The sequence below is a fragment of the Amblyraja radiata genome, chromosome 15, assembly GCF_010909765.2.
Source record: "Amblyraja radiata isolate CabotCenter1 chromosome 15, sAmbRad1.1.pri, whole genome shotgun sequence".
Lineage (NCBI taxonomy): Eukaryota > Metazoa > Chordata > Chondrichthyes > Rajiformes > Rajidae > Amblyraja > Amblyraja radiata.
In genome coordinates, this window is record NC_045970.1 from 47494059 (window position 1) to 47521596 (window position 27538).

Genomic DNA, 27538 nt, shown 5'->3' on the forward strand with positions numbered 1-27538 from the left:
ATCATAGATTGAAGCATTCTGAAACAAATATAAAATAATCTTACTTGGATGACCTGAAATTAAAGCATATAATTAGTTAGTTACCCAAGTGTAGCTAATTTCAAACTTCAATTACTAGATCTAAACATCTATCCATTTCTTAATAAATGATTAACATTTTTAAATAGACTAAGTGTGCAAATAATATTCATAAATAATTCACAATAAAACATGATTTTTAAATCTCATTTACATTAATTTATAGGCCAAATGGAAGGAATTTAGTGTTCAATTGCTGTAAGTTAAAGTCCATTTTAAATCAGCTTTCTAGTGGGATCCTGTGAACGCGCTGGTTTAGAACGTTCACATTGCGGTAGATTTGTGCCCTCAAATGCCCAGAAAAATACTGCGGGATATAATGGGGCCAAAATGAGCTACTCGCAATATTAAACTTTGTATAAAGGGATCTTAAGAAGCCCTTTTTAATGTAAAAATAAGCTACATACCTTCTGTGGTTTGCTCTATGAGACCCTGACGGCTGTCGGTGGTCGCGGGTTTAGAGATTGATTTTTAAACTACTATAACTATTATCCAAGGCCTTTAAAACTAATTATAGCTTTTGCGACGGGGTCTTCCAGCGATTTTTCGTTAATAATTAACAAGGCTGAACATCTTCGATTTGAACAGCCTAGAGAAAATCGCGTTTTAAACCCGCCCCCTCTAAACGGCGCCAAAATCGCGCACACCCGCAGCGACAGATTTTCAGCATGGACCATCACAGAGAAAGGTCATAAGGTCGCAAGGTCATAAGTGATAGGAGCAGAATTAGGCCAATTGGCCTATCAAGTCTACTCCGCCATTCAAAAATGGCTGATCTCCCTCCGAACCCCATTACCCTGCCTTAACCCCATAACCTCTGACACCCGTACTAATCAGTCTGAAGAAGGGTTTCGGCCCGAAACGTTGCCTGTTTCCTTCGCTCCATAGATGCTGCTGCACCCGCTGAGTTTCTCCAACATTTTTGTGTACACCCGTACTAATCAATTTAGGTTTAGGTTTTAGGTATATTATTGTCACCAAGACACAGTGAACATCTTTTATTTGCCTGCTGTCTAATTAGATCAGATTGGATAGCGTGGAATAAATTCAAGCCAATCTCAAGTACAACTGGCAGAGTGTAGAGATAAATATCATAGTTCTCAGCATTGTAACGCATCAATTCCAGAGAAAAAATTTCAAATGCCCAAGATGAAATAGGTTGGAAAATCGGGAGTGTACCCTAGCTTATGGAAGGACATAGAAACATAGAAACATAGAAATTAGGTGCAGGAGTAGGCCATTCGGCCCTTCGAGCCATTCAATATAGCCAATGAACTGGCCTCGACTACCCTCTGTGGCAGAGAGTTACAGAGATTCACCACTCTCTGTGTGAAAAAAGTTCTTCTCATCTCGGTTTTAAAGGATTTCCCCCTTATCCTTAAGCTGTGACCCCTTGTCCTGGACTTCCCCAACATCGGGAGCAATCTTCCTGCATCTAGCCTGTCCAACCCCTTAAGAATTTTGTAAGTTTCTATAAGATCCCCTCTCAATCTCCTAAATTCTAGAGAGTATAAACCAAGTCTATCCAGTCTTTCTTCATAAGACAGTCCTGACATCCCAGGAATCAGTCTGGTGAACCTTCTCTGCACTCCCTCTATGGCAATAATGTCCTTCCTCAGATTTGGAGACCAAAACTGTACGCAATACTCCAGGTGTGGTCTCACCAAGACCCTGTACAACTGCAGTAGAACCTCCCTGCTCCTATACTCAAATCCTTTTGCTATGAAAGCTAACATACCATTCGCTTTCTTCACTGCCTGCTGCACATAGGACCATTCAGATGTCTAATAACAGAGGGGAAGAAGCTGATCCTGAGACTGGTGGTACACACTTTCGGACTTTTCTGCCCGACGTGGGCAAAAAGAAGAAGGAATGACCGGGGTGGGAAAGATCTGTGATTATGTTGGCTGCTTTCCCGAGGCAGCGTGAAGTGTACAAGGATTCAGTGGTGGGGAGTCTGGTCTGTGTGACAGACTGGGCTACACCCACAACAACTCTCTACAATTTCTTGTGTTCTTGGGTAGAGGGGACTAGCCATGATTTCTGAACTAACTTGCTCCCAGATGGAATAAAAGGGAACTGCAGATGGTGCTTGTTGATACCAAAGATAGACACATAATTCTGGAGTAACACAGTGGGTCAGGCAGCATCTCTAGTGAAAATGGGTAAGTGATGATTCGGGTCGGGATCCTTCTTCAGACTGCTCCAGCATATTGTGTCTATCAGGGCGGCACAGTCACGCAGCGGTAGAGTTGCTGCCTCCCAGGGCCAGAGACCCGGGTTCGATCCTGACTACGGTTGCTGTCAGTACAGAATTTGCACGTTCTCCCCGTGACCCGCACGGGTTTTCTCCGGGTTCTCTGGTTTTCTCCCACACTCCAAAGACGCACAGGTTTGTAGGCTAATTGGATTGGTATAAATGTCAATTATCCCTAGTGTGTGTAGAATAGTCTTAACGTGCGGGATCTCTGGTTGATGTGGATTTCTTGGGCCGAAGAGCCTCTGTGTCTCTAAAAACTAAAAAAAAACTTTGCACTGAGATGGAATTTGTCTCCTTGAAATTTCATGATTTGCAAATTTAAATGAGTGCGGTTCCAGATGAAGAAGTGTGTAAGAAAGAACTGCAGATGCTGGTTTAAATCGAAGGTAGACACAACATTAATAAGAAGGGATTCGGCCCGAAATGTTGCCTATTTCCTTCGCTCCATAGATGCTGCCTCGCCCGCTGAGTTTCTCCAGCATTTTTGTCTACCTTCGATTTTCCAGCATCTGCAGTTCCTTCTTAAACATTAATTAAGAAGTGTTGGTTCAACTGTTCAAAGTGAAATAAAATGCTGACAGTAAAGGTAACAAATAATCCCGATTGCAGAATTTATTCATGCAGTACAATGAAGCAGCTTGGCTTAATTACCTGTGAAAGCACCACGAGCCAATTAATACAATGCGATAACCATTGACAATGCAATATCGAAAGAATTAGTTGACCGTGAATAATAATAAAACTGCATAAAATAATCATCCAAGGCTGAAGGGAAACTATGACTTAATTTGCCCCATGGATCATGAAAATCACCATTAATTGCCTTTGTAAACCTCAGCAAAGGTTTCACGAAATAGCTGAGGTTTATTGGAAACTGAGAGCTAAGCCATAACAGTTTAGTTTAGTTTAGAGATACAGCGTGGAAACAGGGCCTTCGGTCCACCGAGTCTGCATCGACCAGCGATCCCGCACATTAAGTCCATCCCACACACGCTAGGGACAATTTGATATTATTACCAAGCCGATTAACCTATAGACCTGTGCGTCTTTGGAGTGTGGGAGGAAACCGAAGACCTCGGAGAAAACCCACGCAGGTCACGGGGAGAACGTACAAGCTCCCTACAGACAGCGCCCGTAGTTGGGACCGAACCCGGGGTCTCTGGCGCTGCAAGGCAGCAACTCTACCGCTGCGCCACCATGCCGCCCGTGTTGTTTACATAAGTGTAACAGGTAGAGTGACGAGATAAATATCAGAGTGCAGAATATAGCACTCAGCATCGCAGTGTACCTGTCCCAGAGAAAATTCCAATGTCCGCAGTGAATTATGTTGGAAAATCGGGATTGTACCCTGGCTCATGGGAGGATCGTCCAGAAGTCTTACAACAGAGGGGAAGAAGCAATTTCTGAAACTGGTGCTACATGCATTTAAGCTTTTGACGGGAGCTGGAAGAAAAGCAATTAGTAAAGATGAGGGAGTGGGGGCTCGCAAAGCGGAAGTCATTGACGAGATGAAGGATGTGTGAGGTATCTTGTTAGTAAAGAATGAAGGAGAGATAAAGAAGGGACTCAACCCAAAACATCACCCATTCCTTCTCTCCAGAGATGCTGCCTGTCCCGCTGAGCTGCTCCAGCATTTTGTGTCTATTTTCAGGAGCTGGAAGAAGGAGGATTGACCAGGGTGGGAAAGGTCTTTGATTATGTTGACTGCCACTGTAGAACTGTTGCCTCACAGCTCCAGAGATCATGACCTCGGCTGCTCTCTGTGTGGAGTTTGCGCTTTCTCCCCGGGACCGCGTGGGTTTCCTGCGGATGCTCCGGTTTCCTCCCAAATCCAATACGCGTGCTGGCTTGTAGGTTAATAAGCCTCTGTAAATTCCCCCTTGTGTGTATAGTGTGGTATGGTGTAAAATGATAGCAAGACAGGTATGCAAAAAATATATAGGATGTGTAGGAACGAACTGCGGATGCTGGTTTACACCGTAGATAGACACAAAACACTGGAGTAACTCAGCAGATCAGGCAGCACCTACGGAGTAAAAGAATAGGTGACGTTTAAGAAGGGTGCGAACCTGAAACGTCACCCATCCTTTTTCTCCAGAGATGCTGCCTGACCCGCTAAGTTACTCCAGCATTTTGTGTCCATGTTGGAAAAATATAAATGGGATTGTAGCAAAGATATTTCCATGAATCTAGATACAACTGCTTGTCCTTGAAGGAGATCAGTTTTTGAAACTCACTAACATGCCAAGTGCTGAGACTGTTGAATGGACCTGCCGATTAATGTAGTGAAGCCAAAATTCGAATTAATTGACCACAAACTTTGTAAATTGTCACAAATCGATTGCCAATGGCCACAGTGAAACCCGAAGAACATTAACCACAAACTCTGGCAATTCATTTCTAATGAATCACATCATTAGAAACATTGTAAATGGTACTCAGGGTGGAACAAATTAACCATGAACTATGTAAAAGTACAGAAGTTAATAGTCCTTAGAGGCAGCAAAGTGATCCGAAATCATGGGATGTGATCAGAATGAAATTGTAAAAAGGATCTGACCTTGGAAACATAGAAACATAGAAACATAGAAAATAGATGCAGGAGTAGGCCATTCGGCCCTTCGAGCCTGCACCGCCATTCAAAACGATCATGGCTGATCTTCCAACTCAGTATCCTGTACCTGCTTTCTCTACATACCCCCTGATCCCTTTAGCCACAAGGGCCACATCTAACTCCCTCTTAAATATAGCCAATGAACTGGCCTCAACTACATTCTGTGGCAGAGAATTCCACAGATTCACCACTCTCTGTCTAAAAAATGTTTTTCTGTGTAAAAAATGAATAATGTAAAGGTGGGATCATGGTGCAGCAACATTAAATAAATCAAATTAATAAAGCACAAATGTAATTGAAGATGGAGGAGTTTATTGACTATGTACATGAAAATTCACTTACTAGCAATAGGTAAACTAGATCTTCACCAATGTTGACATAGAAGAATGCAGAAATTAATTGCGAACAGTTTGGTTTGGTTTAGTTTAGTTTAGTTTAGTTTAGTTTAGTTTAGTTTAGTTTAGTTTAGTTTAGTTTAGTTTAGTTTAGTGGACGGCACAGTGGTGCAGTGTTTGATCTGTTGCCTTCCAGCGCCAGAGACCCGGATTCAATCCTGACTACGGGTACTGTCTGTACGGAGTTTGCACGTTCTCCCTGTGTTGCATGGGATTTCTCCGGGTGCAGCGTTTTCCTGCCACACTCCAAAGATCAAATTGCTGAGGTGACCCGTTATGTTGTCAAACACATTTCATTGTATCATTTACCCTGTGTTAACCTACATATGACAAATAAAACTGCTGAACAAGATGTGCAGTGAAATGAAAGTGGCAATGCCTGTGGATTGTGCCTCAGTCTGAAGAAGGTTCTTGACATGAAACGTCACCTATTCCTTTTCTCCAGAGATGTGGGAAGAATGGATTGACTGGGTTTAAATTCATTGGTATTTAGGATAAGAGGGGATCTTATAGAGACATATAAAATTCTTAAGGGATCAGACAGGCAATGTTCCCCATGTTGTTGGAGTCCAGAACCAGGGGTCACGGTTTAAGAATAAGGGGTAGGCAATTTAGGACTGAGATGAAGAAAAGCTTTTGCACCCAGAGAGTTGTGAATCTGTGGAATTCTCTGCCATAGAAGGCTGTGGAGGCCAATTCACTGGATGTATTCAAGAGCAAGTTAGATATAGCTCTTAGGGCTAATGGAATCAAGGGATGTGAGGGATATGGGGAGAATGCAGGAACTGGGTACTGATTTTGGATGATCAGCCATGATCTTATTGAATGGCGGTGCTGGCTCGAAGGGCCGAATGGCCTACTCCTGCACCTATTTTTGATGTTTCTATGACTCTTTGCACGTTGTTCCAGAAGAAGTTTGATGGCACTGGGCCTCTACTCGCTGGAGTTTAGAAGGTTGAGGGGGGACCTCATTGAAATGTACAGAATAATGAAAGACATAGAGAGAGTGGATGTGGAAAGGATGTTTCCACTGGTGACTAGAGGTCATAGTCTCAGAATTAAAGGGCGCTCTTTCAGAAAGGAGGAGCGAGGAACTTCTCCAGTCAGAGGGTAGTTAATCTCATTGCCACAGAGGCCTGTGGAGGCTAAGTCAGTGGATATATTTTTAAGGCAGAGATAGACAAATTCTTAGAACGGGTGTCAGGGGTTATGGGGAGAAGGCAGGAGAATGGGATTAGGAGGCACATAAATCAGCCATGATTGAATGGCAGAGTAGACTCAATGGGCTGAATTTAATAACTGGATATACAAGTCAAACAATTAAAATGACCACATCAAACCATTAATTGAACCAAAAACAGAAAACCAAAAAAAATTCAAGCCCTGGTTGTAGACCTCCGCGAACAACATATTTTAATTAGCCTGGTCCCTGACCTCAAATTTATTGGTAAATGGATGGTTTTTCAAGGCTTAGGTAAATTGAGGTTGCTAAACCATAAACTGTATCATGTGTTAGTGGGAAACATGTATCATGTGTTAGTGGGAAACATGTTCATCTCGCAGCAGAGCAAGATGCTCCTCAAGGAATGTTGTCCATTGGCCCATGGCAGGAGGTGTGGGGAAGGAACCACAGATGCTGGTTCAAAATTAATATCTCATATTTATAATACTCTTTTAGATAGTGAGGTCCCGTCGACGGAATTATATAGACAAGCATGGGGAAATAAATTAGACCAACCTATAATGAAAGATATTTGGGACGAAAGTCTACAACATATACATCAATGCTCGTTAAATGCCAGACATTCTTTAATACAATCTAAAGTATTACATAGACTGCATTACTCTAAAACAAAATTAAATAGAATTTTCCCACATACCTCTCCTATCTGTGATAAATGTCAATACTCAGAGGCTAATTTAACTCATACTTATGTAAATTGTATAAAAATCAAAAAATTCTGGACGGATATTTTTACAATAATTTCTGAAGTTTTTAATACCCAGTTGGATCCCGACTCAAAACTAATACTTTTAGGAATATCAGAACAAAGCCTAAAAACTTACAACAAGCCAAATAAACTTCCTTGATTATAGTGTAATAACTGGGAAAAAATTAATATTAAAATTTTGGAAAAGTCCAACAACCCCCGCAATTAAAATGTGGATTACGGAGATGTCGGAGACCTTACATTTGGAAAGAACTAGACTTGACAAACAAGAATTATTTGCTAGATTATGGTCTCCATTTATTGACTTTTTGAAAGGGTAAATTGGTCCGGCACGGAAGCCTGACTGGAACTTAAACCCAGGATTAGATGAATAGTTATGTTTTATAATCTACGGGCCTATCTCCAAAGTTGTATTATTGCTAATTTATTCTATTCTTTTTTATTGTGTTTTTGTTTTCTTCTCTCTCCCTATCGATAAAAAATAAATAAACATATAGAAGCAGATTTAATATGCAATTGATAAATGAAGACCCCTATTACTTTGGTAGCTGGAACCCCATCTATTAACAATATGTAACTGATATACAAAATGTGTTTTGATTATGATATGTACATGCTTCTAATAAAAATATTATTTAAAAAAAAACGAAAATAGACACAAAAAGCTGGAGTAACTCAGTGGGTTAGGCAGCATCTCTGGAGAAAAGGAATAGGTGACGTTTCGGGTCGAGCCCCTTCTTCAGACACGAGTACGTGCTGAGGGACGCACTGAAGCTCGGTGCAGCCAACGCCAATGCTCTGTTGGGGGAGGACCACAGTCTAGGGTCCTCCCGCTGCCGGACATTGTGGGGCAGAGTCCGATGGGGGCACCCCTCAAACAAGGGAAGGGAGTTAACAAACGATAGACGCAAAATGCTGGAGTAACTCAGCGGGACAGGCAGCATCTCTGGAGAGAAGGAATGGGTGACGTCTTGGGTCGAGACCCTACTTCGGCCCAGGGGTTGACATGAGTGGCAAGGGTACCTTCGGTATAATGATGGAGGAAGGAACTGCAGATGCTGGTTTACACCGAAGATAGACACAAAAAGCTCGAGTAACACAACGGGTAAGGCTGCATCTCTGGAGAAAAGGAATGGGTGACGTTTTGGGTCGAGACCCCTCTTCAGACTGAGAGTCAGGGGAGAGGGTGACGAGAGATTCAGAAGGTACATAAAATAAATGAGTGTTAGATTGTCATTCTGATCGGTCTGAGGAAGGATGTCATCCATTCCTTCTCTCCAGAGATGCTGGAAACGACGCCCATTCCTTCTCGCTGAATTACTCCAGCATTTTGTGTCTATCTTCAGTTTAAACCAGCATCTGCAGTTCCTTCCTACACCAATATACAATGCATTCTTAATTACACTGGAGCTTATTGCGAGTTCACTCTAATTATTTGTCTGCTGCTGATAATGATGTAAATGTTTGGGTGAGTGAATATTGTGAAGGGTTTCACACTTTTCTATATATTTCAATACAATCGTTTTAATCTGGCCAGATAGTCTACAAAATAAATAGACATAAATTGTGGATTAAAATCAATACATTTCTTTACTAGCCTGAATATTATAATGTGTAGGAAGGGACTGCAGTTGCTAGTTTGTGCCGGAGATGGACACAAGTTCAAGTGAGTTTATTGTCATGTGTCCCTGATAGGACAATGAAATTCTTGCTTTGCTTCAGCACACAGAACATAGTAGGCATTTACTACAAAACAGATCAGTGTGTCCATATACCATAATATAAATATATACACACATTAATATGAATATGAATATGAATATACACATAAACATAGAAACATAGAAACATAGAAATTAGGTGCAGGAGTAGGCCATTCGGCCCTTCGAGCCTTTACCGCCATTCAATATGATCATGGCTGATCATCCAACTCAGTATCCCGTACCTGCCTTCTCTCCATACCCTCTGATCCCCTTAGCCACAAATGCCACATCTAACTCCCTCTTAAATATAGCCAATGAACTGGCCTCGACTACCCTCTGTGGCAGAGAGTTCCAGAGATTCACCACTCTCTGTGTGAAAAAGGTTATTCTCATCTCGGTTTTAAAGGATTTCCCCCTTATCCTTAAGCTGTGACCCCTTGTCCTGGACTTCCCCAACATCGGGAGCAATCTTCCTGCATCTAGCCTGTCCAACCCCTTAAGAATTTTGTAAGTTTCTATAAGATCCCCTCTCAATCTCCTAAATTCTAGAGAGTATAAACCAAGTCTATCCAGTCTTTCTTCATAAGACAGTCCTGACATCCCAGAAATCAGTCTGGTGAACCTAAAATGCTGGAGTAACCCAGAGGGTCAGGTACCAACTCTTGAGAAAAAGAATAGGGGGTGTTCAGGGAGGGGACCCTTCTTTTCCCTCTCATTTCCCTTTCCCTTGACTCTCAGTCTGAACACGTGGCTCGACCCGAAATGTAACCTATCCATTTTCTCCAGAGATGCTTCCGTAAGTCGCTGAGTTACTCCAGCTTTTTGTGTCTATCTTTGGTTTAAACCAACATTTGCAGTTCTTTCCTACACCTTTTTTTCACTATTGGGCCGTACACGGCCACAGCTGGTATAACATAGAACTAGTGTGAATGGATAATTGTGGACTCAGTGGGCTGAAGAACCTATTTCCATGCTGAATAAGGGCCATGACCTAAAACGTCACCTATTCCCTTTCTCCAGAGATGCTGGCTGACCCGCTGAGTTACTCCAGCTTTTATGTATCTGGCTTTGGTGTAAACCAGCATCTGCAGTTCCTTCCTACCCTGTTTCCATGCTGTCTCTCTAAACTAAACACAACCAAACTAAAATTGACCGTTATGTTCAAATATAACACAAAAATAAAGTTAAACCGAAGATTGACACATAATACCGGAGTAACTCAGCGGGACAGGCAGCATCTCTGGAGAGAAGGAATGGGTGACGAGTCAGGTCGAGACCCTTCTTCAGTCCTGAAACGGGTCTCGACCCGAAACGACGCCCATTCCTTCTCTCCAGAGATGCTGCCTGTCCCGCTGAGTTACTCCAGTATTATGTGTCAATCTTCGGTTTAAACCACCATCTGCATTTCCTTCCTACACAAAAATAAAGTTGTAATGTGGGTAGATGGAACGTTTTGTGTAGGAAGGAACAGCAGATGCTGGTTTAAACTGAAACATAGAAACATAGAAAATAGGTGCAGGAGTAGGCCATTCGGACCTTCGAGCCTGCACCGCCATTCAATATGATCATGGCTGATCATCCAACTCAGTATCCTGTACCTGCCTTCTCTCCATACCCCCTGATCCCTTTAGCCACAAGGGCCACATCTAACTCCCTCTTAAATATAGCCAATGAACTGGCCTCAACTACCTTCTGTGGCAGAGAATTCCAGAGATTCACCACTCTCTGTGTGAAAAATGTTTTCCTCATCTCGGTCCTAAAAGATTTCCCCCTTATCCTTAAACTGTGACCCCTTGTTCTGGACTTCCCCAACATCGGGAACAATCTTCCTGCATCTAGCCTGTCCAACCCCTTAAGAATTTTGTAAGTTTCTATAAGATCCCCCCTCAACCTTCTAAACTCTAGCGAGTACAAACCGAGTCTATCCAGTCTTTCTTCAAATGAAAGTCCTGACATCCCAGGAATCAGTCTGGTGAACCTTCTCTGTACTCCCTCTATGGCAAGAATGTCCTTCCTCAGATTAGGAGACCAAAACTGTACGCAATACTCCAGGTGTGGTCTCACCAAGACCCTGTACAACTGCAGTAGAACCTCCCTGCTCCTATACTCAAATCCTTTTGCTATGAATGCTAACATACCATTCGCCTTCTTCACTGCCTGCTGCACCTGCATGCCTACTTTTAATGACTGGTGTACCATGACACCCAGGTCTCGTTGCATCTCCCCCTTTCCTAATCGGCCACAATTCAGATAATAGTCTACTTTCCTGTTTTTGCCACCAAGTGGATAACCTCACATTTATCCACATTATACTGCATCTGCCATGCATTTGCCCACTCACCCAGCCTATCCAAGTCACCTTGCAGCTGCCTAGCATCCTCCACACAGCGAACACTGCCCCCCAGCTTCGTGTCATCCGAAAATTTGGAGATGTTGCATTCAATTCCCTCGTCCAAATCATTAATATATATCGTAAATAGCTGGGGTCCCAGCACTGAGCCTTGCGGTACCCCACTAGTCACTGCCTGCCATTGTGAAAAGGACCCGTTTACTCCTACTCTTTGCTTCCTGTCTGCCAGCCAGTTCTCTATCCACATCAATATTGAACCCCCAATACAATGTGCTTTAAGTTTGTATACTAATCTCTTATGTGGGACCTTGTCGAAAGCCTTCTGAAAGTCCAGATATAACACATCCACCGGTTCTCCCTTATCCACTCTACTAGTTACATCCTCGAAAAATTCTATAAGATTCGTCAGACATGATTTACCTTTTGTAAATCCATGCTGACTTTGTCCAATGATTTCACCACTTTCCAAATGTGCTGCTATCCCATCTTTAATAACTGATTCTAGCAGTTTCCCCACTACCGAAGATAGACACAAAAAGCTAGAGTAACTCCGTGGTACAGGCAGCAACTCTGGAGAGAAGGAATGGGTGAAGTTCACTGTCGAGACTCTTCTTCAGACTAAAGATAGAAACATAGAAATATAGAAAATAGGTGCAGGAGTAGGCCATTCGGCCCTTCAAGCCTGCACCGCCATTCAATATGATCACGGCTGACCATCCAAAATCAATACCCCGTTCCTGATTTCTCCCCATATCCCTTGATTCCTTTAGCCCTAAGTGCTAAATCTAGCTCTCTCTTGAATACATCCAGTGAATTGGCCTCCACTGCCTTCTGTGGCAGAGAGAATATAATGTTTTTCATTTGTTGCTCACAGTTTTGAACTGAACTCCCACACTAATCGTGCCAATACAATTTAGCTAGCAAAATCTTTTGGTTGAGAGGGTTATAGAATTCCTTTCAAAACTGCCTTTTGGTTTTCCTTTTGTCAGCTGCTAAATACGCTTTAAAGTCAGCGGAATCCATGCCCGGGATAAACGTTTGAAGAAACACATCAGATCAATGCACGATGGCAAGGTGGCGCAGCGGTAGAGTTGCTGCCTTACAGCGCTTGCAGCGCCGGAGTCCCGGGTTCGATCCCGACCACGGGTGCTGTCCGCACGGAGTTTGTACGTTCTCCGCGTGACCTGTGTGAGGTTTTATCCGAGATCCTGGGTTTCCTCCTACACTCCAAAGACGTACAGGTTTGTAGGTTAATTGGCTCTGTGCACGTGTGTAAAATTGTCCCTAGTGTGTGTGGGATAGTGGTTATGTGCGGGGGGTCGCTGGTCGGTGCGGTGGGCCGAAGGGCCTGTATCTCCAAGCTAAAAGTAGGACAACAAATAAATTAAAGCTCAGCTAAAAGACGGGAGAGGGGGCTAAAAAAAAGAGAGGAGGGGGTTGGAGTGTGTGGCAGACCTTTGTAAGTGTTAAGTAGCTGCCTCTTTCATCTTCCATCTGCAGTTCTGTTTCTTATTGTTTGTGACCGACAGAGCAGTTAATGTTATTTGTCTGTGGATAGTGCGGAGCCAAGAGCCAGGGAACTTTGAAGTATTTTCAGGCCGTGTTTCCTACTGTTTCTGTTAGCAGACTGAGATAAACCTGATGGACTCAAGGTGTCCGATCTAATTCCTTTATTGACACATAGTCCTTGTCTTCAAACTCTTGTGTAAATGAATAAGCGTCAAGATAGTAATGCGTCAGTAATAGCCTTGCCAGATAAAAGCCATTGTTTATCCATTGGATCCTGCCTCCTCAGACTCCAGCAAGGGGGAAAAAAAAGACCTACAAATTAACACCTCACTGAGATCAAAAGATCGCTTCTCCTGTGGTCATCCAAGTGTTTCTGAGTAAAGGGACTTCTTCCTTAAGCTGCTCCTTTCCAAATGAAGGCAATCTACAAAAGGAAGTATTGTGTCTTGCAACGTGCAAGACGGTAGCCACAAAACGTGACGTGCATTGTGGCATTAAATTGGAGTGGCACAGTGGCACTGCCTCACAGCGCCAGAGACCTGGGTTCGATCCTGACCTCAGGTGCTGTCTGTGTGGAGTTTGTGTGGAGTTCCCCCTGAGACCACGTAGGATTTCTTTGGACGCTCCAGATTCCTCCCACATCCCACAGATGTGCAGGTTTGGAGATGGATTGGCCTCAGTAAAATTGCCCCATGTCTGTAGGGAGTAGATGCGAGGGTGGGATACCTGAAACATAGAAACATAGAAAATAGGTGCAGGAGTAGGTCATTCGGCCCTTCGAGCCTGCACCACCGCCATTCAATATGATCATGGCTGATCATCCAACTCAGTATCCCGTACCTGCAGTCTCTCCATACCCCCCTGATCCCACAAGGGCCATATTTAACTCCCTCTTAAATATAGCCAATGAACTGGCCTCAACTACCTTCTGTGGCAGAGAATTCCAGGGATTCACCACTCTCTGTGTGAAAAATGTTTTTCTCATCTCGGTCCTATAAGGCTTCCCCCTTATCCTTAAACTGTGACCCCTTGTTCTGGACTTCCCCAACATCGGGAACAATCTTCCTGCATCTAGCCTGTCCAACCCCTTAAGAATTTTGTACGTTTCTATAAGATTCCCCCTCAATCTTCAAAATTCTAGCGAGTACAAGCCGAGTCTATCCAGTCTTTCTTCATATGAAAGTCCTGACCTCCCAGGAATCAGTCTGGTGAACCTTCTCTGTACTCCCTCTATGGCAAGAATGTCTTTCCTCAGAAGGGGTTTTGACCCGAAGCGATGTCTATTTCCTTCGCTCCATAGATGCTGCCTCACCCGCTGAGCTTCTCCAGTATTTTTGTCTACCTGGGATAACTGAACGTGTGTGAGTGGGAAGACACAAAAAGCTGGAGTAACTCAGCGGGCCAGGCGGCATCTCTGGATAGAAGGAGTGGGTGGCGTTTTGGGTCGAGACCCATCTCTGGAAATGGGTGATTGAGGGTCGGCGTGGACTCACTGGGCTAAAGGCGTAAGAAGGAACTGCAGATGCTGGTTTAAAAAAAAATGAAGATAAACACAAAAAGCTGGAGTAACTCAGTGGGACAGGCAGCATCTCTGGAGAGGAGGAATGGGTCGAGACCCTTCTCCTGAACCGAAACGTCGCTGGGCTAAAGGGACAGTGGGCTAAACTAAACTAAACTGAATCTAGTAAAACTGCTGTGTGTGACACAATTGAATGTGTCGACACGGAAAATATCTGAAGTTTTTACACAATTTTTGTTTTGTATGTATTCCTTATTCTGAAGAAAATTATTTAAAACTTATAACTGGGAATAAGCAAAATATAACAAGGTGCCTCTGAACATTGCATGAAATATATCGTTATTAAATTAGGACTGTTCGGTGAACTTTTGTAACTTTGTTGGCGGCAGAAACATGGCGACACATGTCTACGGCCTAGGTGAGGTCGGCTGTATAATTTTACCAGGGTTGTATGCAGGACAAAGCACTTCACTGTACAGCAAAGTATCATTGAATCATTGATTACATCTTACATGATCTCATCTTTGTTGTTGACTCATAGCTAACCTATAGAACTATTTTACACGATAGTTGTGGTCATGAAAGATTGAATTCCATAATAATAATATATCTATCAGGGCAGCACGGAACCGCAGGGGTAGAGTTGCTGCCTCACAGCGCCAGAGACCCGGGTTCGATCCTGACTACGGGTGCTGTCTGCACGGAGTTTGTACGTTCTTCCCGTTACCTGCGTGGGTTTTCTCCGGGATCTCCCGTTTCCTCCCGCACTCCAAAGATGTGATGGTATGTAGGTTAATTAGCTTAATAAAATTGAAAATTGTTCCTAGTGTGTGTAGGATAATGCAAGTTTAGTTTAGTTTAGAGATACAGCAGGGAAACAGGCCCTTTGGCCCACCGGGACCGCACTGACCAGCGATCCCCGCACACTAACACTATCCTACACACACAAGGGACAATTTACACTTATACCAAGCCAATGAACCTACAGACCTGTACGTCTTTGGAGTGTGGGAGGAAACCGAGGATCTCAGAGAAAGCCCACAAGATCGCATGGAGAACGTACAAACTCCGAACATACAGCACCCGTAGTCGGGATCGAACCCCGGTTCTCCGGCGCTGCAAGCGCTGTAAGGCAGCAACTCTACCGTGCCGCCCCAAGTGCGCTGGGATCGCCGGTCGGCGCGGATTCAGCGGGCCAAAGGGCCTGTTTCCGCGCTGTGTCTCTAATCTGAACGAAAAATGTATAAACAGATGACCCCCACCCCCCTAAATTTGGAAGTTCAGTTGCCAGTGTCACATAGACAGAGAGAGGAGACACACTTTCCTTTAGTTTTAGGATCACTCATCAGCCACAGCATATTTACAGCGATTTTCAGTTTGTTATCTAACATCACCTCTCGTTGACCCACAACTCGTGCCCTGCAGTGTTCTTTACATCACAGCCTGTGGAGTTTCATTTGGCGCATGCAATGTTTGTGCAATAATAGCTGACAAGCTTCAAAGATGCTCGGTAATTACAGCACAGAAATAGACCTTCTTGAGATTACAGTTGGCATTTTTCACATTTTTCTGTGTACCTCCTTCCATAATTGGGACAGTTTTACTGGGCGGACACGTCCAGTGTCGTTTTGGCACCAGTCCCGTGACGTTTCACAGCGAGTTTGATGCAGATACTAAAGTGGCTGCAAAACATAGAAACATAGAAAATAGGTGCAGGAGTAGGCCATTCGGCCCTTCGAGCCTGTACCGCCATTCAATATGATCATGGCTGATCATCCAACTCAGTATCCTGTACCTGCCTTCTCTCCATACCCCCTGATCCCTTTAGCCACAAGGGCCACATCTAACTCCCTCTTAAATATAGCCAATGAACTGGCCTCAACTACCTTCTGTGGCAGAGAATTCCAGAGACTCACCACTCTCTGGGTGAAAAATTTTTTCCTCATCTCGGTCCTAAAAGATTTCCCCCTTATCCTTAAACTGTGACCCCTTGTTCTGGACTTCCCCCAACATCGGGAACAATCTTCCTGCATCTAGCCTGTCCAACCCCTTAAGAATTTTGTAAGTTTCTATAAGATGTTCATTTCCGCACGAAGTCTGAAAAAGGATCCCGGCGCGAAACGCCACCTATCCGTGTGCTCTCCGTCGATGCTGCCTGGCCCATTGAATTACTCCAGCATGTTGTGTCCTTTTGTGTAAACCAGCACCTGCAATTCCTTGTTTTTTGCACTTTTGTAAAGCATTGTACAAATGGAGTTTGTCCGTTCTCCCTCTCCGGTTTCCAGCCACACTCCAAAGATGTACAGGTTTGTAGGTTAATTGGCCCCGTTAAATTGTCCCAAGTGTATAGGATAGTGCTAGTGTACGGGGTGATCGCTGGTATAAGATGGTGCTCGTGTACGGGGTGATATCGCTGGTCAGTGCAGACTCGGTGGGCTGGTGGGCCTGTTTCCGCTCTGCATCTCCAAAGTCTAAAGTCGAAATATACGTTCATCGGTTCTAGGAGCAGAATTAGGCCATTCGGACCATCAAGTCTACTCCGCCATTCAATCAGGGATGATCTATCTCTTCCTCCTAACCCCAATCCCCTCCCTTCTCCCCATAACCCCTGACACCCATACTAATTAAGAATCTATCTCTACCTTAAAAATATCCATTAATGGTCTCCACAGCCGTCTGTGGCAAAGAATTCCACTGATTCACCACCCTCTGACTAAAGAAATTCCTCCTCATCTCCTTTCTAAAGGAACGTCCTTTATTTCTGAGGCTGTGACCTCTAGTCCTAGACTCTCCCACTAGTGGAAACATCCTCTCCACATCCACTCTCTCCAAGCCTGACAACCCCAGAGACCTGGGTTCGATCCTGACTACGGATTTTGTCTGTATGGAGCCTTACGCTCGCCCTGTGATCACGTGGGGTTTTCCCCGGGTGCTCCGGTTTCCTCCCACATCCCAAAGGCCCGAAGGCTTGTAGGTTAATTGGCTTCTGTAAATTGTCCCTCATTTGTAGGATAAAACTAGTGTACGGGATTGAGGTGATCGCTGGTCGGCGCAGACTCAGTGGCCGAAGGGCCTGCATCCACGCTGTTTCTCTAAACTAAACTAAACTAAATATCAGTAGGAAAGAACTGCAGATGCTGGGTTAAATCGAAGGTAGACACAAAATAATAATAATAATAATAATAATAATAATGGATGGGATTTATATAGCGCCTTTCTAATATCATCGCATTATTCATTCACTCCTCAGTCACACTCGGTGGTGGTAAGCTACTTCTGTAGCCACAGCTGCCCTGGGGCAGACTGACGGAAGCGTGGCTGCCAATCTGCGCCTACGGCCCCTCCGACCACAACCAATCACTCACACACATTCACACACAGGCAAAGGTGGGTGAAGTGTCTTGCCCAAGGACACAACGACAGTATGCACTCCAAGCGGGATTCGAACCGGCTACCTTCCGGTTGCCAGCCGAACACTTAGCCCATTGCGTCATCTATCGTCCCAATACTGTTTCGGGTCGGGGCCCTTCTTCAGACTCATCCAGTGAGAAGGGTCTCGACCCGAAACGTCACCCATTCCTTCTCTCCAGAGATGCCGCCTGTCCCGCTGAGTTCCTCCAGCATTTTGAGTCTACCCTAAACTAAATATCATTCTATCGCTCTTCGCGTAGTTATCCATCTCCTGTTCAAACGCAGCTAAAGTAATTTCCTCAACTACTGTTTGCAGATTAATACATGAGCTTGTGGGGCCCAAGTTGATCAGCAGTTGCCAAAAGACCTGTGTGGTATGGGAATTGTCTGATGTGCCGTTTTCCCCATTAAACCAGATGTTGTTGGGGTGGGACTAGGTTCGGAAATTCCTGAAGTCTTTAAAGTAAGCCTGTTAAATGGATGGAGGCCAGTGGGGACACATTTACAGCCATTGAGTTTAGTTCAGTTTAGTTTAGTTTAGTTTAGTCTACTTTAGTTTAGTTTAGAGATACGGCGTGGAAACAGGCCCTTCGGCCCACCAAGTCCACGCCGACCAGCAATACCCACACATTAACACTGCCCTACAAACTAGAGACAATTTACAACTATACCAAGCTAGTTAACCTGAGATATGCTGGAGTAACTGAACAGGACAGGCAGCATCTCTGGAGAAAAGGAATAGGTGACATTTCGGGTCGAGACCCTTCTTCAGACTGCTTAAAAAATACCCAATGTCATGACATCCACAGCCACCTGTGGAAATGAATTCCATGGATTATCCACCCTCTGGCTAAACAATTTCCTCCTCACCTCCATTTTGAAGGTGTGTTCTTTTATTCTGAGGCTGGGCCCTCTAGTCCTAGACTCTCCCACTACTGGGGAAGGGTCTCGACCCGAAACGTCACCTATTCCTTTTCTCCATGATGCTGCCTGATCCGCTGAGTTGCTCCAGTTTTTTGTGTCTATCTTCGGTTTAAACCTGCGTCTGCAGTTCCTTCCTGCCCATCACTGGAAGCATCCTTTCCATGTCCACTCTCTATCTATTCCCAGGTCCCATTGATGATAGCCCAGTCCGATTTGGTCCATGGACTAATGTGCATTTGACCACAAAGAGCTAATACCCGGATGTTACTCTGACGATCATGTGTTTGCTTTGGTCGATGGATGATGTGACTGGGAAAGTCTAATTGATTTTCACAATCAAGCCTTTGTTTATTTACTTGGGTTAAGCTGCTATTTGCTTCTAGGCAGCCCAGCACCGCGGTGGATCCAGATGCTGCCTGAAGCTAGAATCTTTCACTTCCTGTCTTTGGTTGCCTCGCAGCGCCGGAGACCCGGGTTCGATCCTAGCCACGGGTGCTGTCTGTGTGGAGTTTGCACAATCTCACTATGGGTTTTCTCCGGGCGCTCCGGTTTCCCCCCACGTTCCAAAGTCGTGCGGGTTTGTCGGCTAGTTGGCTTCTGAACATTATCCTTGGAGCGTGGGACACGGCTCATGTACGGATGGTCGTTGATGGGCGCGGACTCGGTGAGCCGAAGGGCCTCTGTTGGCACGCTGTATCTCTGAACCAAAAATAAATATCAGTCTGTGTAGAGTTGCCACGTTCTCCCTGTGACCGCGTGGGTTTCCTCTGGGCGTTGCGGTTTCTTCCCACATCCCAGAGACGTGTGGGTTTGTAGGTTAATCGGTCTCTGTAAGTTGCCCCTAGTGTGTGGTTAGTGGGTGAGAAAGTGGGATGACATCGAGCTAGTGTGAACTAGTGATCAATGATCGTCAAGGTCTTACGAGGCTGAAGGGCCTGATTCCATGCTGTGGTTTTCTCTTAATAATATAAAGTGCTCAGTGGAGGAGGGATGGAGTTTTCTGTCCTGGGCCTCCTCCATTGTCAGAGTGAGGCCCAGCGCAAATTGGAGGAGCAACACCTCATATTTCGCTTGGGCATCTCACACCCCAGCGGTACAAAAAATGACCTCTAACTTCAAGTAACCCATGCTTTCCCTCCCTATCTATCCCCCCCCCCCTCCCCCTTCCCAGTTCTCCGACCAGTCTGACTGTCCCTCTGACTGTCGCCAGTCTGAAGAAGGGCCTCGACCCGAAACGTCACCCATTCCTTCTCTCCAGAGATGCTGCCTGTCCCGCTGAGTTACTCCAGCATCTTGTGTCTATCTTTGCCTTAACTTTATTTTTGTGTCATATTTGAACATAACGGCCAATTTTAGTTTGGATGTGTTTAGTTTAGAAATACAGCATGGAAACAGGGTAGGAAGGAACTGCAGATGCTGGTTTACACCGAAGCCAGTTACAAAAAAGCTGGAGTAACTCAGCGGGTCAGCCAGCATCTCTGGAGAAAGGGAATAGATGACGTTTCAGGTCATGGCCCTTATTCAGCATGGAAATACATTCTTCAGCCCACTGAGTCCATGTAGACCATCAATTATCCATTCACACTAGTTCTATGTTATACCAGCTGTGGCCGTGTACGGCCCAATAGTGATAATGAAGGTGTAATAGGAACTGCAAATGCTGGTTTAAACCAAAGATAGACACAAAAAGCTGGAGTAACTCAGCGACTTACGGAAGCATCTCTGGAGCAAATGGATAGGTTACATTTCGTGTCGAGCCACGTCTGCAGACTGAGAGTCAAGGGAAAGGAAATCGAGAGGGAAAAGGGTACCCACCCTGAACACCCCCTATTCTTTTTCTCCAGAGTTGCTACCTGACCCTCTGGGTTACTCCAGCAGTTTGTGTCCATCTCCGGCACAAACTAGCAACTGCAGTCCCTTCCTACACGTTATAATATTCAGGCTAGTAAATGAAATGTATTGATTTCAACCCACAATTTATGTCTATTTATTTTGTAAACCAGCATCTTGCTGTTCTCTTTCTTCAGGAGTGGGACAGAGCCCACTCTGCAGTGAAGTATTGAGCAGTCACTGCTTGTCAGAGGCAGCACGGTGACATATCGGTCCGGTGGAGCTGCTGCCTTACAGCGCCAGAGACCCGGGTTCGATCCTGACCACGGGTGCTGTCTGTACTGTGATTGCACATTCTCCGTGTGTGGGGATCGCTGGCCGGCGCTGACCCGGTGGGACGAAGGGCCTGTGCCCGCGCTGTATCTCTAAACTAAACTAGACTAAACTATCCCGCACACTAAGGGCAATTTACAATCTTTTTGCGAAGCCTATTAACCTCTCGCCCTGTACCTCGCTCAGGAGTGTGGGCGGAAACGGAAGATCTCGGCGAAAACCTACGCAGGTCACGGGGAGAACGTACAAACTCTGCACAGACAAGCACCCGCAGTCGGGATCGAACCCAGGTCACCGGAGCTGCAAACGCTGTAAGGCATCAACTCTACCACTGCGCCACTGTGACATGGACAGGGGGGGTCGCTGGTCGGTGTGGACTCGATGGGCTGAAAGACCACGTTGTATCTCTAAAGTCGAAAGCGGCAACATTTAGGTCAATATACAGGTAGTTCCGATATATTACTTCATTTCGAAAATGACAAATTCCATATCACAGTTAACACGATATAACGCAAAACTGGCGTTATAAATCTTGTGCAGTATAATTAAGCATTTTATAAATCTTTATTTCAAGAAGAATGTGTATTCAGAGAAAATGCCCAAAGCTATACACGTAGCCTTGTACTGCAATCCTTGGAGATACACATTTAAAAGTGTTGTCGTCTGTCAAGATTTACAAGTGACGAGAGACACAAAATGCTAGAGTAACTCAGCGGGACAGGCTGCATCTCTAAGTCTCAAGCATCTCCAGTATTTACAAGTGCCTCATTTCCACACAAAGTTGACTAATTTGAAGGATCAATGAGATTAATTGGTGTACTTTAAACATAATTGATACTAGATTTTTAGCAGCACACATTCCATTGTCTGGTCTCGAAACGTCACCCATTCCTTTTCCCCAGAGATGCTGCCTCACCCGCTGAGTTGCTCCAGCATTTTGTGTCTATTTTCCATTGTGCCATAATTTCTTGTTAAAAATTGCTTCTGTTTACCCATGGGTGAAGAGCAAGGCATTGTCGCAACCAAACTGAACTTACAACTGATGCAATCACCTTGCCCTCCCCAGTCACGAAGTAAGACAAGGGTGGCCACGGTGGCGCAGCGGTAAAGCTACTGCCTTAGAGCGCCGGAGACCCGGGTTCGATCCCGACTACGGGTGCTGTCTGTACGGAGTTTGCACGTTCTCCACATGACCTGCGTGGGCTTTCTACGAGATCTTTGTACAAGTTTGTAGGTTAACTGGCTTGGTATAAAAATTGAGCCTATTGTGTGTGGGGTAGTGTTAATGTGCGGGGACTGCTACTCAGCACTGACTCGGTGGGCCGAAGGGCCTGTTTCCGCGTTATTTCTATAAGCAAAGCTAGACATGACCCATTGGCACGACCACAAAGGGACCAGGTAACGTGGGTTTATTGAGGTTATCACCACAACAAGCTGCCACTGAGGCCGCCCCTTGTCCCGTGTGCCCCTGTCGGGGAGGCTCGAACGTGTGGAGTACTGCGGCTGAGCAAACCACCGCTCAGCCGGAAGTACTCATCGGATCCTGGCACCATAATCCTTCTCGGGAGCCGGTCCCACACAACCTGAGCCGCCTTTCCTCAACACCCTTCACCTCCCTCCAAGACGCAGGGAGGCGTCTCCTGTACGGGCTCCTCCTCCAAACCCTGCACTTCCTCGCCCTGGCCCACCGTCCGGACACAACGTGGGGGTCAGTGTTGCCTTTTGGCCACGAAGGGGGCCTCCCTGTACATCGGGGACCTGGGGTGGAGGACACTGCACCGAGGAGTCCCGTGCAACCTGTTTCTCTCGCGGTTCACAGGCTCGCCAGCCGCCTGCCACTTCTGCGGGCTGGACGAGTCTGTGTCCCACATCTACATGGAGCGTGTCAGGCTGCAGCCACTGTTCCAATGTCTAAAGGGGCTGCTCCTTGACTTCTGGCTGCACTTCACAACCACCATTCTCACCTTTGGACACCCTGTGCGTAGAGGAGTGGGTAGGGCCGAAGATGTCCTGGTTCGATTGCTCCTAAGCCTGACCAAGCTGGCCATCCACGAGTCACGGCACCAGGCGGAAGAGTCACGGCACCGAGCCGGCTGCCTGCCCCTTTTCCAGGGGGTACGCCCTGCGCCCGGTTGGTACTAGAGAGGGTCTACGCGCTGTCCACGGGCACCCTGGGGGATTTCCGGGACCGCTGGGCACCGCGGGGGTGGAGTGCATCCTCCATAAGGAAAGGGAAATAGTGATTTAATATTTAAGAATATTTGCTTTAGTTTGTATTATGGTGGTGGGTTTGTTTGTATTTTTGTGTGTGTGTTTTTGTAAATAGTTGATTAAAATTAATTTTGGTGAAAGTAAAAATAAAACAAGTTGCCAGTAATGTGCATTCACCCAGCTGTGCACTGGGGGACTGATTGCTGCCTGTGATTTAGCTGGGTCGCCCTGTGCTTAAACATGCCTTTTCAGTCCATACACTGCATGATCCTTACGTAGGGGATGGAGACTAAAGATCCTTGTTATTTTATTCACACAGAGACACACACACACACACACAGACAGACGCATATACACATACACACACACACATATATATACAAAATCATATACACATACACACACATAAATTCAAACACATATATACACACGTATACACGGAAACACATATACACACACATGCTGGCTGCAGATGCTGCTTTTGTACCAAAGACAGTCACTAAATGCTGGAGTAACTCAACGAGTCAAGCAGAACCTCATATTTCGCTTGGGCAGCTTACACCCCAGCAGTATGAATATTGACTTCTCTAACTTCTAGTAACCCTCTCTCTCCATCACTCCCCCCTTCCCAGTCAAACTGTCTCCAATTCCATTTGTATCCCTGTTTTCCTTGTTCTTACCTTCTCCCAGCTAACAACGGTCTATTCTACATTTTCCTTGTTCTCCACCCCCTTTGTCTCATTTTCACACCCTACACTTCCTTATCTCTGTTTCTCCCTCTCCCCTGACTTCAGCCTGAAGGAGGGGTCTCGACACGAAACGTCACCTAGCCATTTTCTCCAGAGACTCTGCCTGACCCGCTGAGTTGCTCCAGCATTTTGTGTCTAACTCTTCTGGCAGCTTGTTCCATTTCTCCACCACCCTCTGTGTGAAAAGAATGCCCCTCGGGATCCTATTAAAACTTTTCCCCTCTACTTAAACCTATGCCCTCTGCTTCTTGATCCTTTGGCCCTGAGTAAAGGAGTCTGTGTATTCACCCTATCTATTCCCCTCATGATTTTATACACCTCAACAAGTCTAGTCAAGTTTATTTGGCACGTACACATAAGAGATGTGCAGTAAAATTAAAGTGGCAATGCCTGCGGATTGTGCAAAAGCTACAGAACCGAATAGAACAGAATCAGTAATTATATATTAGGAAAAAAAACAGCAATTTTAAAAACATTTATCAACCCACACGCTTCTATCTGCAGGTTTTTTTTCCGGACATTTTTACAGAACGCAGAACTGTACATATAAATTCCCTACTTGACTTGGTATTCAAAAACCCTACAACCTTGGGAAACTTGAATCACGTCAAGTCCCTACTGTGCTCTTTACGGCTTATTCTCGATTGTGATACTTTCTCTGGAGGGTCCCGTTTATACCAGGAAGCATGGGCTTTTAAACTTGGGAGCCTGGGTTTTTCTTTCCCCCTCACACAGCCAACCCACAAACCAATTAAACAGCCACAGGACAATCAGAAGTCTGCTGCAATTTCATTGACAGCGACATCATCCCGAAGTTCAAGTTAATATCCTGCCAATTTGCGCCCACAACTGCTGCCGAGCCCCAATCGCATGTCCATTAAGAGCATAATTGCCGCTATTTTCTTTTTTTTCTCCAAAGAAGATACTTCCTGTCTCTGCAAATTATGCCAATAAAATTGAGTGATGGTTCAATGATTTCCAGTGCTGAAGAATGGTCAGCTTTCCAGAGAACACGAGACAGTAATCGGAATCTATATCTTGTTTAGTTCAGAGTAGAGATACAGCACAGAAACAGGCCCATCGGCCCATCGAGTCCGTGCCGTCCAGCGATCCCCGCACATTGACACTATCTTACACACACTAGGGACAATTTTTTAGGCTTACACCAAGCCAATTAACCTACAAACCTGTAGTGTAGGAGGAAACCGAAGATCTTGGAGCAAACCCAAGCAGGGAGAAGGTACAAACTGCATACAGACAGCACCCGTAGTCGGGATCGAGCCCGGTTCTCTAGCGCTGTAAGGCAGCAACTCTACCGCAGTGCCACCTTATTTGCTTATTTAAATCCATAACTAACTCTAGGTAACTTCTTGGATTGAATTACAGATGCTGGTTTACACCCAAGATAGACAAAAAATGCTGGAGTAACTCAGTGGACATAGAAACATAGAAACATAGAAAATAGGTGCAGGAGTAGGCCATTCGGCCATTCGAGCCTGCACCGCCATTCGATATGATCATGGCTGATCATCCAACTCAGTATCCCATCCCTGCCTTCTCTCCATACCCCCTGATCCCTTTAGCCACAAGGGCCACATCTAACTCCCTCTTAAATATAGCCAATGAACTGGCCTCAACTACCTTCTGTGGCAGAGAATTCCACAGATTCACCACTCTCTGTGTAAAAAATGATTTTCTCATCTCGGTCCTAAAAGACCTCCCTCTTATCCTTAAACTGTGACCCCTAGTTCTGGACTTCCCCAACATCGGGAATAACCACTCTATCCAAGCCTTTCACTATTCGGGAAGTTTCAACGAGCGTTTGACGGCACAGGACCTGTACTCGCTCAAGTATAGAAGCATGAGGGGGGACCCCATTGAAACTTACCAAATAGTGAAAAGCCTGGATAGAGTGGATGTGGAGAGGATGTTTCCGCATCCACATAAACACCACATAAACACCACATAAACACCACACTCACAGTTCAGTAGACATTCAGTGTGTTCAGTTAATTCACAGCTCAGACAAAGCCGTGACCTCTCCCTCCCCATCTTGCAGAGACTGAGCCACACCCACACTTCCAGGTTTTATAATCCATCCCCCTCCTACCAGAAGGGGCGGGACCTTCATGGCATGATTGACAGGCGAGAGATTCTCAACATTTTTTAAACACTAATAACACTTTTATTTTTCATTGATGGGAAGAATCCTCTGCACCTGATGAGCGGAGGGGGACTGAGTAGATGGCCAAAAATCACAGCCATAAGTGGTAGCGTTTTATCTAAAATCAATATAGAGTGCAAATAGGAAGTTGTCAAGTAACCACCACCAACAGCCATTTGCAGTGCTTCACTTCAAACCAACCACCACCAACAGCCATTTGCAGTGCTTCACTTCAAACCAACCACATTTTCAGTTTCAAACCACATTAAGGGCACTCAAGGTCAGTAAAACCACACTCACAGTTTAGTCGACATGTGTTCAGTGTCATTCGCAGCTCAGACTGAGAGACGTGATCCTCTTGCTCCCCCATCTTGCAGAGACTGACTGAGGCACTCAACACTTCCGGGTTTTATAATCCCTCCGGAAGGGGCGTGGCCTTCAGGAGAGAGAATCTCATCATTTTTTAAACACTAATAACACATTTATTTTTCATCGATGGGAAAAATCCTCTTGTCCTGCACAGCGGAGGGGGACTCTGAGTAAGATGGCCAAAAATCACAGCCGTAAGTGGCAGCGTTTTTTCTAATATCAATATACAGAACAACAGGAAGTGGTCAAGATCAGACTTTTAGTAATATAGAAATAGATAGATAGGCACAAAATGCTGGAGTACCTCAGTGGGACAGGCAGCATATCTGGAGAGCAGGAACGGGTGACTTTTCAGGTCGAGACCCTTCTTCAGACTCTGCCTGTCCCACTAAGTTACTCCAGCATTTAGTGTCTATCTTCCGTGTATAACCAGCATCTGCAGTTCCTTCCTACAGATAGACACAAAATGCTGGAGTAACTCAGCGGGACAGGCAGCACCTCTGGATGAACTGAATGGGTGAGGTTTCGGGCCGAGACCCTTCTTCAGACTGAGAGTCAGGGGAGAGGGATTCACATTGAGAAGATAGAGGCGCAGGCAATCACTGCGAAAACACACATGGCTGTTGTGGCGAGTCTGGGTTAAAACCAGAGTAGAAGGGCAGGCGGAATCACAGAGGGAATCACAGTAGGGACTACTCCTCCATCTGCCCATTACCTTCCACAGATGCTGCCTGACCCACTGAGTTCCTCCAGAAATTTGTTTTTAACACCTGGCTATGTTTCCTTTCATTGAAGGAGCTCACTTTAGGCAGCTGAGATGTGTTCAAGGCATATTTCATAAACAATAATTGTCAAAAACCAAGTCAAGGGTTTAATTATTATGCAGATGAGTCTCAAACGTACAATTTGATTTTCACAACTTTAAAAACATTTTACTCTTTTATTTCTTTAAACTAGTAAAGATGAACCAATATAAAGAATGTTTAAAGTCCACCTGGTTTACTACATTTTGTTTAGTTTAGCTTTGAGATACAGCGCGGAAACAGGCCCTTCGGCCCACTGAATCAGCGCCGACCCGTACATTAGCAGTATCCCGCACACTTGGGATAATTTACAATTAACAGAATCCAATTAGACTACAAACCTGCACGTCCCTGGGAAGACCCA

At 45.2% G+C, this 27538-nt stretch overlaps 1 long non-coding RNA gene across 1 annotated transcript; it reads right to left on the reverse strand.

Annotated features, from left to right (window-relative positions):
- Window positions 1-2030: 2030 nt before the first annotated feature.
- Window positions 2031-25075, reverse strand: LOC116981628. Its single transcript, XR_004414266.1, has 3 exons — window positions 25064-25075; window positions 12240-12246; window positions 2031-2108 (listed from the first exon to the last, which is right to left on the reverse strand). It is a non-coding gene; the product is annotated as an uncharacterized LOC116981628 (long non-coding RNA).
- Between the last annotated feature and the right edge of the window lie 2463 nt (window positions 25076-27538).